Source organism: Peromyscus eremicus, chromosome 3 (genome assembly GCF_949786415.1).
Source record: "Peromyscus eremicus chromosome 3, PerEre_H2_v1, whole genome shotgun sequence".
Taxonomy (NCBI): domain Eukaryota; kingdom Metazoa; phylum Chordata; class Mammalia; order Rodentia; family Cricetidae; genus Peromyscus; species Peromyscus eremicus.
In genome coordinates this window covers 141,615,775-141,630,109 of record NC_081418.1, presented here as the reverse complement: position 1 = coordinate 141,630,109, position 14,335 = coordinate 141,615,775, and the positions used below count along the sequence as shown (strand labels likewise).

The window sequence follows — 14,335 nt, the reverse complement described above, 5'->3', positions numbered from 1 at the left end:
GCTCCTTCTGTACTATGAGGCTCCCAGGTCAGATCCAGCTAATTTCCTCCATATTCTGTGGACATCTACAGCTGCAGCAATAGGGTCTTACCTTCAATTTCTGAGAGGAGACCAAGGGCAATGGCAATATCCTACATTTTTTAAAGGGGGGTTTTGTAGATTTCCCTAACCAACAATCTGAGAGGAGGTTTCCCATTCCTGGCACTGGGGCTTTTCATACATACATACATGTATATGATGTGTGTGTATATATATGATGTGTGTGTATACTTATAACTTATGCCTATGTAGTGTATATCTGCACATACCCTTATATTAGTATATGTAATTTTAAGTAAACATAAACCAATAATTCCCTATAGCTTTTTGAACAGCCTTAGTGTGATTTCTCTCCACTCCCTCTCCCTCTGTATTGTCCTCACTCTACCTCCTTGTTAAAGTCCCTCCCACCTTGTTTTATCCCATCTACCACTCCACAGAACTCCTTCTAGAGCTTCTTCCCAAGCCCCATTGTCACAGGCCATGACATAAATACAACAGATGGCAATTAATAATTCAGGCATTTACCTGCCAGATGAATAACTCTCTGATGGAGGAATCTCATTAAGCAAGGTGTAGCTAGAGTTTTCCTGCCTGTCCCACAGTCAGGACAAATCTCTCTCACCTGCCAGTCCCACAGCCGCTCAGACCCAACCAAGTAAACACAGAGACTTATATTGCTTACAAACTGTATGGCCATGGCAGGCTTCTTGCTAACTGTTCTTACAGCTTAAATTAATCCATTTCTATAAATCTATACCTTGCCATGTGGCTCGTGGCTTACCGGCATCTTCACATGCTGTTTGTCATTGTGGTGGCTGGCAGTGTCTCTCTCTGACTCAGCCTTCCACTTCCCAGCTTTATTCTCCTCCTTGTCCCGCCTATACTTCCTCCTGCCTGACTACTGGCCAATCATGTTTTATTTACCAACCAATCAGAGCAACACATTTGCCATACAGAACATCCCACAGCGGCAAGGCTTTCAGGACCACAGACTATGAAAACCGGTTGCTTCTGTCTGTAATTTTTCTCATCTGCTGTCACAATTCTTCCCTAAAAAGAACAGCTGTGGGGTTCTTTCCACGGCCCATTAGTGGTGTGGGTTTTTTTTTTTTGTACTCTTTGGGCACATATATCTGTGGATGGTCAGGGAGATGATTTCTTCTTAAGCTATGCTTTTGATGAATAAAAGTAATACTGGGATATTTTTCCTAGATCTGACTGACATGGAAAAGTGGCAGTGCTCTCAGCTACAAAGATAGCTTTTTGCACATTTAGCTGATTTGAGACCTCAAAACAAATTCAAAACAGACTAGTTGCTTCTGCAAATGAAATGCTCAGGGACAGATTCCCAGGTGTCTGCTTTCAGAACAAAGGTCAGGCATGATGCAGCTTTAGTAGACATAATTCTTTCAGCAACTGACTTTCTGCACATACTCCTAACCTCACTTTTATGACACAAAGCTCAAGGTTGAGTCAACTAACTGTTTAATGATTAGGTAGTGAAATTCAATATCACTCTCTGTGATGTCTCTGAGGCTATGTGCCTCCCATCTGCATGACCAAGTGTTGCCATGATTAATCACTTCCAGTCAGCAGTGTGACTTCCCCAGCCTGAAAGGAACTGTGTGATCAGAATGGCTCTGTTTCTTATTGTTTATTCAAGAAATGCTTTGTGACCCTGAATATGTAATTCATATATTGTCTAGAGTTTTCTGTTGGGAGTGAGATTTTTCAAGATGTGTGAATAGAGAGATGTAGAGAGCTATGTAGAAGAGAGATGTGTATGCAGAAGAGAGCCTTGTGGAAAAAAGATGTGTAGCTATGCAGAAAGAGCTGTATGAGAGAGTTGTGTAGAGACAAATGTATGAGAGAGCTGTGTGAGAGAGCTGTGTGAGAGAGCTATGGAGAGAGAGCTGTGTAGAGTAAATGTAGTTGTGTAAAGAAATCAAGCTATGTGGAGACAGAGATCAGCAGAGAAGATTTTTTTTTAAGATGAAGAAAAGAGAAAGTTACCAACAGAAAGCGTGTGTTTCCTTTTTTAGTATCCCTTAGATAGAAAAGTAGATTTATTTTTAGCATACCTTGAGTGCTTCCTGAAGGCTGGACCTCTGGGCAGTGATACTCATCATCCCTTTTTACTTTCCTTGATTTTGAGGCTGCCCCAGATTATATATTCATATTTAAATATTTGGTGATAGGAACCACAAGTTGATTGGCATATGGTATTTTTCTTTCTGGGTCTGGGTTGCCTCACTGAGTAAAATGCCTTCTAGGTTTATTCTTTTTCATGCATATTTCATGGTTTTATTTTTTTCTATGGCTGAATAGTATTCCATTGTGTATATGCACCACATTTTCACTATCTGTATGCACCACATTTTTACTCCCCATTCATTCTAGGATAAGTTGTTTCCAGTATCCCAACAATTATGAATAAACATTGTTGAGCAAGTATTTGTTGTGTAGGATGTTTAGTACTTTGGACATATGCAGAGGAGTTGTATAACTTGGTCATAGGGTGTATCTATTTTAGCTTTTGAGAATTCTTCACAATGGTTTCTACAGTAGCTATACTACTGCGCAGCCCTGTCAATTGCATGCCAGCAATTGTTATCTGTTGTTTTCTTGATCTCAGCTATTCTGACTGGGGTTAGAGGAAATCTCAAAGTAGTTTTAATTTGCATTTCCCTAATTACTAGGGTTGTTGAACATTTTGAGATATTTCTTAGTCATTTTATGTCTTCTGAGAATTTTCTGTTCAGATACATAGCTCATTTTTAAATTGGGTCACTTATTTTCTTGATTCTTTGTTCTTTTTGAGTTCATTATATTTACTAGATACTAATCCTCTATTAGACATATAGTTGGCAAAGATTCTCTGCTACTCTGTGGGCTTCCTGCTCACTTGATTGACTGCTTCCTTTTCTATTATTTAAAAACTTATAATTTACCATTTATCAATAATAGTTATTATAAAATTAATATGGTGAATTAAAATATTACAAAATATCAAACTGCTAGCTTGGAAGACCCTAACATGCAACTGTGAGGTGAGCTACAGTTATTATTAAATAAAAGTTCAACTATTTGATATTCCTCAATAATATTGTAATACAACTGAAAATTATAACCACATGAAAAATGATTTAGAGGTGATACTTTCATTCCAAGTAAAGATTCTGTGTCTCAAGAAGCACCTTCTGGTTCAGAGTAAGTATGCAGCAATCTCCATTCACCCTCTAGTCCACCTGTCTATGGTGGAATCAAAATATATTTATTTAATAGTGATGAGGAAAGGACACAAGGTATTTGTAAATTGCCATAGTAATTACTTTCTTTGCAGGAGAATGTGGGTATTACAATTTAGCCATTGTCTACTGGGAGTAAGAAGAGATCTAGAAGCCTGCCCTTAGTCTTGCTTGCAATAATGTCCCTCATTCCACAGGACAGGGAGAAGAAACATGATTGTGTTTGGTCAACTGCTACATTTATGAATTTCCATTATGTATTCAGTAGTAGATTAACACAAATCCACTAGATTTTCGGTGATTTACATGAGCCAAAATTCTCAAGAGCATTGGCATACAGAAATTGAATTCCTCCAAGAAGCACAAGCTCTTTTGAGTCTCCATCATATAATTTTAGACTCCGTTCCTAGAAGTCTAAGAGAGTGTGACCATTTACCTTCCCAGGGAAATGTTTCTTGTATATATCTAGATACAGATCTTTAGAACATCACAAGATAAATTCATGAACATTCATTCATTCACCACATTTGGAATATTCCTGTGGTTCATTTTCACCAAGGAGGTTTAGGATTCCTGAGGATCTGAACTCTTTTTTTTTTAACAATATAATTTAATGTTTCATTGCCTACTGTGAAGAAAATAAGAAATACATGAATTACATTAGAATATTATTTATGTATTTTATACTTTAAATTTATTTCACAATTTGCCATGCAGAGTCAGGTATGATTATATCTAATATTTAAGAAACACCTCTTTCAGACAAGAGACATTTATTATTGCTGGAGGTGGCAAAATGCAGATCCCTTTGCATAATCTTAAATCAACTGTCATATTGAATTAAAATTACACACTATTCCAACCAATATCTACACTAAATAGGTAGGCACATGTAAGAGGCACAGAATTGATGATGTGCATCTTATCAGAGACTTGTGTAAGTAAGCACAGTTGGAGACTTTAGACAAAGATTTCTTTGTGGTTGAGGATAAAGCATTTAAATATTAAAACACAACAATTAGGGTAAGGGAGTTGATTTGTTTGGATGTGGAGATGGATATGTTCAGTTACCATTTTGTTGCTCTGAGACAGAGAGTAATGTCAGGAAGCTATCAGTGACAGAAATGAATTTCACTGAAAATTTAAATTTCAGTTGACTTAAACATTATTTGAGGGTTTATATGTTGTTTATATATTTTAATGCTTTTTTTCAACACCACAATATATCCAAAATATTTCTTATTGTAAAAATGCTGAGAAAATAATACCATTTGGAGTGTTAAATAAAAATGTAGAAACTGTCATACAGAAAAGCAGGAAAATTACCGAGTTGACTGTTCCCTGTGTGTGGTATATTTTGGTGTCAGCAGATCCCTTGGGCTATATCCTGCATACAAAACTACTGTTCCTAGTACAGCAGCTGAACTCTTTGTAAATTTTTGAAAAATTAGTTCTTTAAGAACAAAACATACCATGTTTTGATCATATTCGTTTCTTCCTCCAACTCTTTCCCAGATCTACCCCTCTTCCCTACCACCCTTTATTTCCCTTTTATCTTTTTAAAAAATCTCCTTCAAGACTAATTTGTACCATCCGAATAGTCTCAGATGTATGGTTTTGCACTGGATCATGGTTAAATTACCAGGAGCTACACTCTTAGAGAAAACGGTCTCTTTCTCTTGGAAGCTGGCAGTCAGCCAATAGCTACAAAGGTAGGAGTGGAATTGTGTCTGTTCTGGAATCACTGTTGAGGTGAAACTTAACAGTTTCTATAAGGAGCCTAAGGTGCAGAGATAGGATACAGGGAATCTCCTCAGGGTGCATCTCATTGGTTAAAGTTTGTCATTTCCCAGAAAGACCTGATGTTCCTGCCACAGCACACATTCCACACAGCCTCTCTCCAGGGTGTTTTGCGTTCCTCCCTGTCTCCCTAGTTTTTTTTTTCCCATTAAGGAAGGAGCCATGTCAGGAGGACCTTCCTGTCTCTGCAATGATGTTATGGTTATAATTCCCTTAATTCTTAACAGGTGGACTAATTTACCTTTCCACTGTATCTGTCCCCTCAATGCTGAGCATTTCCTCCAGGATTATGAGGCTGTGTTCCCTTCTTCACACTGAAATATTCCATGTCTTTTTCCACTGTATCTAAAAATTTGTGCTTTTAGATAATATCTCACTTATATCACAGGCTGGCTTTGGATGCTTAATATCCTGTGTCCACCTCTTCACTGATGGGCTTGGTTTACCAGTGTGTACCACCATACCAATTTTACTGAAGTCTTTGATAACTATTTTTATGTTCTGTTTGTTACTTTTGTTACACTTGTGTCTTTGATTTTCTGATGACCCTTAGCTCTTGAACAATGCTAATGTCATATTTTATTCCCTACTTGTTTAGGTAATGCATTATCCTTTACCTGCCTTGATGCCTGTAGTGAATGTAAATGGAGCCGATGTTGGTGCAAAGTGATAGGAAATAGTCAATACCTTCAGCTCTTGGTGCTGAAATGGGAAGTACATGTTCAAGCAAAAAGACATAGAGAATGGAAAGGATTCTTGGTGTGTAGATGAATTCATTTAAGCCTTTTGTTTTATAGCACAATAAAAAGACTTCAAAGTTGTTTACATACATGGATTACAGAATCATAGGTTTATATAATACATGTACCACCACTGTATCTAGTGTTGCATGGATTTTAAAAGGTCGTATAATAAAAATCTGGAGCTAAATATTGGGGTAAATGCTGAAAGATCAGAGGAAACAAACCACAGCCACTTCTCACCTCACCAACTCCTCAGCTGATCCTGTCTCGGCAAATCCTGAGACTGAATTCCTCTGAGTCCTTAAGCGAAAGGGCTTCTAATTCCTGTCTCTTCACGCCTTATATACCTTTCTCTGCCAAGCCATTTCACTTCTCATCTTAACCTTCCTAGTGCAGGGATTAATGGTGTGTGTGCTTCCCAAATACTGGGGTTAAAGGTGTGTACCACCACTGCCTGGCTCTGTTTCTCTTCTAGACTGGCTCAATCTCATGTAGCCCAGTGTGGCCTTGAACTCACAGAGATCCAGACTGATTTCTGCCTCCTGAGTGCCAGGATTAAAGATATTTGCCACCACTGCCTGACCCCTGTGTTTAATCTAGTGGGTGGCTCTGTCCTCTGAGCTTCAGTAAATTTTATTAGAGTACAACAAAATATCACCACAATCACTTATGTTTTAATGTAATTTTATACAGTGTCATGACAGCTATCACATGAGTTAGATGCAGAATAAATGCTGAGTAAAAAACAAACCTATGTTATTTGAGGTGAATAGTGAAGAGGATTTCAATCTAAATAAATGTTTATTTCTGTGTTGGTGGATATTTGGGTATGTGTATGCAGGGACATGTAAAAAGTAAGATGATTAGAATTCTTAGTAGCAAGTATTTGAGAAATGAAGATGTCTAGGATATTATTAGGTAGTTTGTTGGAAGATCTTTGAATAGCATACAAACTCCCTATACAGAACTAATTTTGATGTATTTAATGAAGTTCTTCTTCTACATTTTGTTTGCTGAGTTACAACTTCCAAGTGTTACTTGTCCAGAAGCCAGATGAAAATATGTAAAAGACAAAAGTAGAAAAACAATACAGGTATATGCATCTTTATTTTGATGACAGCACATTAGAATCCTATGGTTTTTCCTCAACAATTAAAAAAGACTTCAGCTAACATGTAATGCACACAGCATCTGCATGAACTTCAACTGGCCTGCTTTAGCCTATGAAAGATATTCATGGAGAAATACACAAACCATTTCACTAGTGAATCTTGGTGTTTGGTTGACATTGTATATGGAAGTTCTTTTTTTTTTTTAAATTTTTATTTTGCAATACAATTCAGTTCTACATATCAGCCACGGATTCCCTTGTTCTCCCCCCTCCCGCCCCCCTCACCTTCCCCCCAGCCCGCCCTCCATTCACATCTTCTCCAGGGCAAAGCCTTCCCTGAAGACTGAGATCAACCTGGTAGACTCAGTCCAGGTAGGTCCAGTCCCCTCCTCCCAGGCCGAGCTAAGCGACCCTGCATAGGCCCCAGGTTTCAAACAGCCAACTCATGCAATGAGCACAGGACCCGGTCCCACTGCCTGGATGCCTCCCAAACAGATCAGGCCAATCAACTGTCTCACCCACTCAGAGGGCCTGATCCAGTTGGTAACCCCTCAGCAATTGGTTCATATTTCATGTGTTTCCATTCGTTTGGCTATTTGTCCCTGTGCTTTATCCAACCTTGGTCTCAACAATTCTCGATCATATAAACCCTCCTCATTCTCGCTAATTGGACTCCTGGAAAACAGGACCCTAAGAAAGACACGGGGATCGCCCAATGACAGAGAAATGGAATGAGATCTACATGAACAGCCTGGACATGAGTGGGGGTAGTGAAGGGCGAGGGTCGAGGGAAAGAGAGCTTGGGGGAGCGGGAGATCCCAGCTGGATCAACAACAGAGAGGGAGAACAAGGAATAGGAGACCATGGTAAATGAAGACCACATGAGAATAGGAAGAAGCAAAGTGCTAGAGGGGCCCACAGAAATCCACAAAGATACCCCCACAACAGACTGCTGGCAATGGTCGAGAGACAGCCCAAACTGACCTACTCTGGTGATGGGATGGCCAAACACCCTAATTGTCGAGCTAGAAACCTCATCCAACTACTGAGGGATCTGGATGCAGAGATCCATGACTTGGCCCCGGGTGGATCTCTGGAAGTTCTTAAAAGTGAATATGCTATGGATTTTCAAGAATCAGAAACATCTAGACTTTAAAAGATTATATTAACATATCTACAGTAGTGTAAAAGGAAACTGGAACATCACGTTGACAATGTGTGACTTCCTACAGTTCATGTTGACTGTCATTTTAAGCATAGAATCAATAAGAGTAAAGTTGAGAAATGCATTTGTGGCTCTAGTGAAGACTGGATCAAGAGAAGAAAGATCTCTAAAGTGGATCAGATCCTCACTGTTCTGGCCATCTCTAGAATTTCTCTGCTCTGGCCACACTACTCAGTCTTTACCCATCCTTACTGATAATTAGAAAAGTGGTGAGAATAATCAATATTTTCTGGATGGTGACCAATCATTTCAGCATCTGGCTTTCTGCATGCCTGGCATCTTTTATTTTCTCATGATAGCCAATTTTTCAAACTCTAGTTTTCTTCACCTAAAGTGGAGAGTTAAAAAAGTTGTTTCAATGACATTGCTGGCATCTCTGCTTCTCTTGCCTTTGAACATTTTAGTCATAAATGAGCATATTTGTGTCTGGATTGATGGACATGAAGCAAATATGTCCTATAGTGCTATTCAACCAACTTTAGTCAATTTTCTAGGCTTATTTTATTCATCAACATTATGTTCACATTCATCTCCTTCACCGTGACCCTGATTGCTTTCCTCTTGCTCATCTTCCTCCTGTGGAGACATCTGAAAAACACACAGCTCATTGCCAAAGGCTCCAGAGATGTCAGTACCACAGCCCACAAAAAGGCCCTGAAAATGGTGGTCACCTTCCTGTTACTGTATACCACTTTCTTTCTGTCGTTTTTCCTACTATTTTGTAACAGTAACTTTAAGCAGAAAAGTCCAATAATTTTGTTTTTTTACTAGCCCTGGGATTTGCTTTTCCCTCAGCCCGTCCATGGGTCCTGATTCTAGAGAACAGGAACGTGAGACAGGTCTTCTTTTCTGTACTGTTCGGCCTAAGGTATAGGTTCAAATATGAGAAACAGGCTGCTCTCTAAGATGTATTTTGATTCTATGGAGTACGCAGGTCATAAGTATTACATTTTAGAGGTGACTCCAGGAATGGAGAAAGAGGGGAGGAGGTGGGTCATTTTTCAGGCAAAGAGTTTATTAGAGTCAGGCAGAACAGTGGGGTTTGTTAACATGACAGGCTGTAGAGACAAGGTCAAAAGTACCAGTCTCCCAGGGAGAGCAGGTTTTCTATTTTAAAGTTTTATTTTCTATTTGTGGGAGGCAGGGGGGATAGAGAAAGTGTTTGGCCAGAATTTAATGGGTCTACTATTAGCCAATATCATCTAACAGGGTTTAGAGATATTATACTTGCATTTATTTCTGCCTGAAACAGGGTTTTGAAAGGACACAATGACACAGCTGGATAAGGGGTCTCTGCAAGAACAATGGGCTTAGTGAGGAAGTGGTTCCTTTTTCTGTCTGAAGCAATCTCCTTCTAAGGTCTCCTTCTTTGGGAAGGCCTGTTCTCAGGAGGTGGGGAGAACTGGGCTCTTCTGAGTGCTGTGAGGTGGGAGGGAGAGACTGCAGGCCTGAGTCCCCAGTCTATGAGGAAGCACACCTGAACAAGATGGAGACTGCAGGGACATGTCTAGCAGTAAGAAATTCCTGTATGTATATATTTGTGATTTCCGAATGCTTTTTGCTTATATGTGACTTTATTAATTTTATAAAATTATATGTATAATTAATCACTCCCCAAACATATATTGTTTTGGCAGAAAAGATGAAGAAATGTGTATTGCTATACAGAGAACAATGTGAATATTGACAACTTAATATCAGTTTAATTTTGTATCAATTCTTAATGATTTAAGAATTTAAAAATGATTGATGAGTAATATGAGATACATATCTGTATACAAGCATGTGAAATTTAAGAGTTACATATCAGCATAAGAATAATTTTATAATGAAGAACAATGCTTTTTATGTACAATGGTGTTTTGCCTGCATGTGTGTCTGTGTGAAGGTGCCAGATCCTCTGCAACTGGAGCTACAGGCAGTTGTGAGCTGCCATGTGGGTGCTGGGATTTTGACCACGGTCCTCTGGGAGAGTAGCCAGTGCTCTTAACTGCTGAGCCATCTCTCCAGCAGAAAAAAAAAAAACACTGATAAGAAAAGATGTATAAAATGTAGACTTAGAAGCTAATTTGCCATTTCAGTATGATCAATTTAGGAAAATGTTAAAAAAAATTTTTGGATTAGTGAGTAATTGCTTTACTCCACTGAGCTCTCTCCTTCTTCCTTCATGATGTTTCTGAAGATGAAAACAGTTTCATAAAACTTGTCCTCTGATTTTTACATCCCCTTTACGAGAGGGACACACACACACACACACACACACACACACACACACACACTTACACATATACATAATAATATGAAATAAAATTAAAAAATACAATAATTTTGTTAATTTTACATTTTCTACCTACATTATTAAATGTGAGATTCAAGAATCTATGAAACATATTTATCACTAGGAAATACATTATATTGTTTTGTGGAGTTTTTAATGTATGAAGTGTAATTTTTATGCTAATCAATGTCAAATCATGTAGAAGATAGTGTCTTAATTAAACATTACAGTGGAGAGGTGATGTTTCTATTTTCCTTTGTGTAACCATGACTTTTCAATTTTTCTAAGGTGGAAAACAAACAAATACCACAGAAATAAAAATTTAGAGTAACTGAGAAATAACTAACATGTGATTAATATTGTTCACATATATTATTAATATTAGAATAAAAGTAAAATACATAAATTTAATCAAATAAATTACCAGTTTAAAATAAACTGGGTTGAAGATGAGAAGGGTGGAGAGCTGAGCATGACTGAGTGTAGCCAAAATGTTTCTCAGGTCCCTCCTGGCCCCATGGTCTGCATTCCTCCAGTTGTGGCTGGCCCCATGGTCCCTCAGCCATTTATAAAATAATCACTCAGAGGTTTAATATTAATTGTAAATTATTTGGCCTATGGCTCAGGCTTCTTACTAGCTAGCTCTTATAACTTGACCCATTTCTATTAATCTATACGTTGCCACATGGCCATGGCTTACCAGTACTTTCACATGTTGCTTCTCCTGGTGGTGCTGGTGTCTCTCTCCCCTCTGCCTTTCTTCTTCCTGTCTCTCTCTTCAATTTCCCGTCTAGCTATAACCTGACTTGCCATAGGCCAAACGACTTTATTTATCAACCAGTCAGAGCAACATGTATTCACAGTGTACAGAAAGACATCCCACAGTATCTGAGTGGTTGCATACCCTGTGTTCAGTATTGCTAAATCTTTAGTGAGACCAAACAATTGTGAATGTTTTGAAAAGTCAGATTCTTTCTTCATAGTTATTTTTGACAAATAAGCCCCTTCAGACTGCTGGGTTTAAGTTTATTCATTGAAAATATAAATGTTGAAGATATTCTTTGTACGTTTTTTAGTGGTAATTTGATGAGAAATGAATGCTATAAGTGGGCATGTGTAGTAGGCTGTCATGAGAGGAAGGTGTTATACTGTGTTTACAGAAGAGCATGTGTATACTTCACAGCTCTTATACGTGTGATACTATTTCCTATATGCAGGAACAGAATCTGTGGTACAATGAAAATGCTATGTTGTGTTTATAGAAGATCATCTGTGCCCCTCACAACTCTCACAGGTGTGATGTTATTTCATATGTGCATGATCGGAGACTGTGGTATGGTAGCCAGGCTCATAAGACCTACAAGAGAGATACTTTCCACCAAATTCAGATGAAACAATCAGAAGAAACTACACACACAGCCTGGTGGAGAGAACACCTAAAAGTGTATGAAATGTTTATGAGAAAATGTACACATTTCTTATTACGTTTGATACCTGGGTAATGTGTACACAAGAATGTGTAAGTGTTGTTTTTATTTGTTTGAATTACTAGAAGCTGAAATGATTGCTTTATTAGTTTATGTGACGAAATGCCTAAGAAAACAATTTGAGGAATGAAGAATATTTTCCCACACTTTGAGGGTCTGCCATGGAAGGGAAAGGATGGCAGCAGGAGGTGCAGGCAATGAGTTGTTATGTGCACACATACATAATGCACATGTATACATATTGCATCTATAATCATGAAAGCAGAAATAAATGAATTCTGATACTGAGCTAGTTTTTATTCTCTGTCTCTCTCTCAATATCTTCAATCTTTACTGACTGAATGGTGTGACTTACAGGATGAGTATCTCTACCTTAATTACCCTAATCTAGAATGTCTCTCTTAGACATGCCTATATGTTTGTCTTCTAGGTAATTCTAGATACTATCAAGATGACAGTCAACATCAACCTTTACAAAAACACCTGTTTAGAAAAGTATGAAAGGACTTTTGTGCCTAAAGCTCATTCTCTTGTCTTTTGCAGACACCAACTTATACTACTTGCAAATAATTACTTATGGGAATTATTTAGCTAAGTAATACTCTTTTTAACCTTTTTGTTTGGTTGATGCTATGAAATGGCTTAAACATGCAAATGTTAAGTACTTGTAAACAGTTGCTGAGGGGGAATTGCTTGAGATGTCTTCAGGATGTGTAGGGAGCTGTAGTGATACAATTTTTATGAGTTGTCACCCTTGCTGGGAGACAGGCATTCAAGGATGAAGCTGCCTTTTTGTCTCCATGCTTTTCTAAGTAATCCTTATCCATGTCCCAGCAAGCAACACCAATAAACTCACTGGTTCATATGGTAGTTTGAATATAATTGGCCCCCATAAGCTCATAGGGAGTGGCACTATTAGGAGGTGTGGCTTGTTGGAGTGGGTATGGAATTGTTGGAGGAAGTGTGTCACTGTGGGGGTGGGCTTTGAGATCTCATATATGCTCAAGCCACATCCAGTGTTTCAGACCACTTCCTATTGCCTGTGGGTCAAGATGTAGTACTCTCAGCTTCTACCTTAGCACCATGTCTGCCTGCCCTCAACCATACTCCCAGCTGCCATGCTCCCCACCATGATGATAATGAACTAAACCTCTGAACTGTAAGCTGCCACATCAATTAAATGTTTTCCTTTATAAGAGTTGCTGTGGTCATGGTGTCTCTTCACAGGAATAGAAACTCTAAGATAGTTCACCAAACTAGACCCAAGTATATTCATTCATTCTGTTGTGGGTGCCTTCCCTGGAGTAAACAGGTATCTGTTGACTTCTCCCTAGGAAAAATAAGGGAAGAGTATATATTACAACAAACTGAGACCACCAGAATCAAAGTCAAATTCAGAAAGTATCTACAAAATGATGAATTTGTAGAACATGTATTCTAGGGGTGAAATAATCAATTTGAGTCACTTGAAATATCTTTTCAAAAGCAAGATTACAGAAGGTAACTGACTCACACTCTCAAAGCACTGAAGAAGCTGACTATAACTCCAATTATTAGAGAATATTACCGCTGAGGTACTACTGATACTGAATCCCATATTTAAAACTTCTGATATTATTTCATTTGTACCTTCTCATCATTAGTTCCACCATGTACCAATCACATTAAGAATATGAAGGACTCAGTGGCTTATTCTGAAATTCCAATGATACCACAGGGCTTTTGCTAATGTGCAAGGGTAAACGAGGTGACAGTGTGGAACTGTAATCTAATGGGACCAATGACAATACGGGAAAAGGGTAACACAAGGAATCTGTATATAGAGGGGAAGCCCACAAGAGCTCACAGAGTAAAGTCTGTGACAGCATGCTCTTCACAATCTGGCAGGAGAGACCTCACTGAAATTCAACATGCTCGACACCTAAACTTGGACGTCAGCCACCAGAGCTCTGAGGAAATCTCTCTGTCCTTTAACACATCTAGTATACAGTTGTTTTTATTATTTAGTTTTTAATTTTATTTTTTAATACAAGGTGATTTGTTCGGCCTCACAGTTTAAGGGTCCAAAAGTCCATCTTCGTGCAGAAGTTACAGTTGCTGAGGTTGCTCTTTCTGTGACAGTGGGAACCTACACAGAACCTGTTCAGATTTTGACAAATGAGGAGGCAAAAAGAGTCACTGGTAGGGATGCAATATCTCAAGGATCCACCACACTGACCTCCTTCTGCCAGTGAGGTCCTCCCTCCTAAATATTGAATAGTCTCTCAAAATTCATAAACCAGCTAGGAAATGAGGTTCAAAATGTGAGCCCTTAGGGGACGTCTCAGATTCATCTGTAACCATCCACTTCTGCCTCTAAAGGCTCATCACTGCTTTGTGTCCCACTTTAAGAAACCCAGTC

At 38.6% G+C, this 14,335-nt stretch overlaps 1 pseudogene; it reads left to right on the top strand.

Moving 5' to 3' along the window:
* Positions 1-8,158: 8,158 nt before the first annotated feature.
* Positions 8,159-14,335, top strand: part of LOC131906556 (taste receptor type 2 member 140-like) — a 34,753-nt pseudogene continuing 28,576 nt past the window's right edge.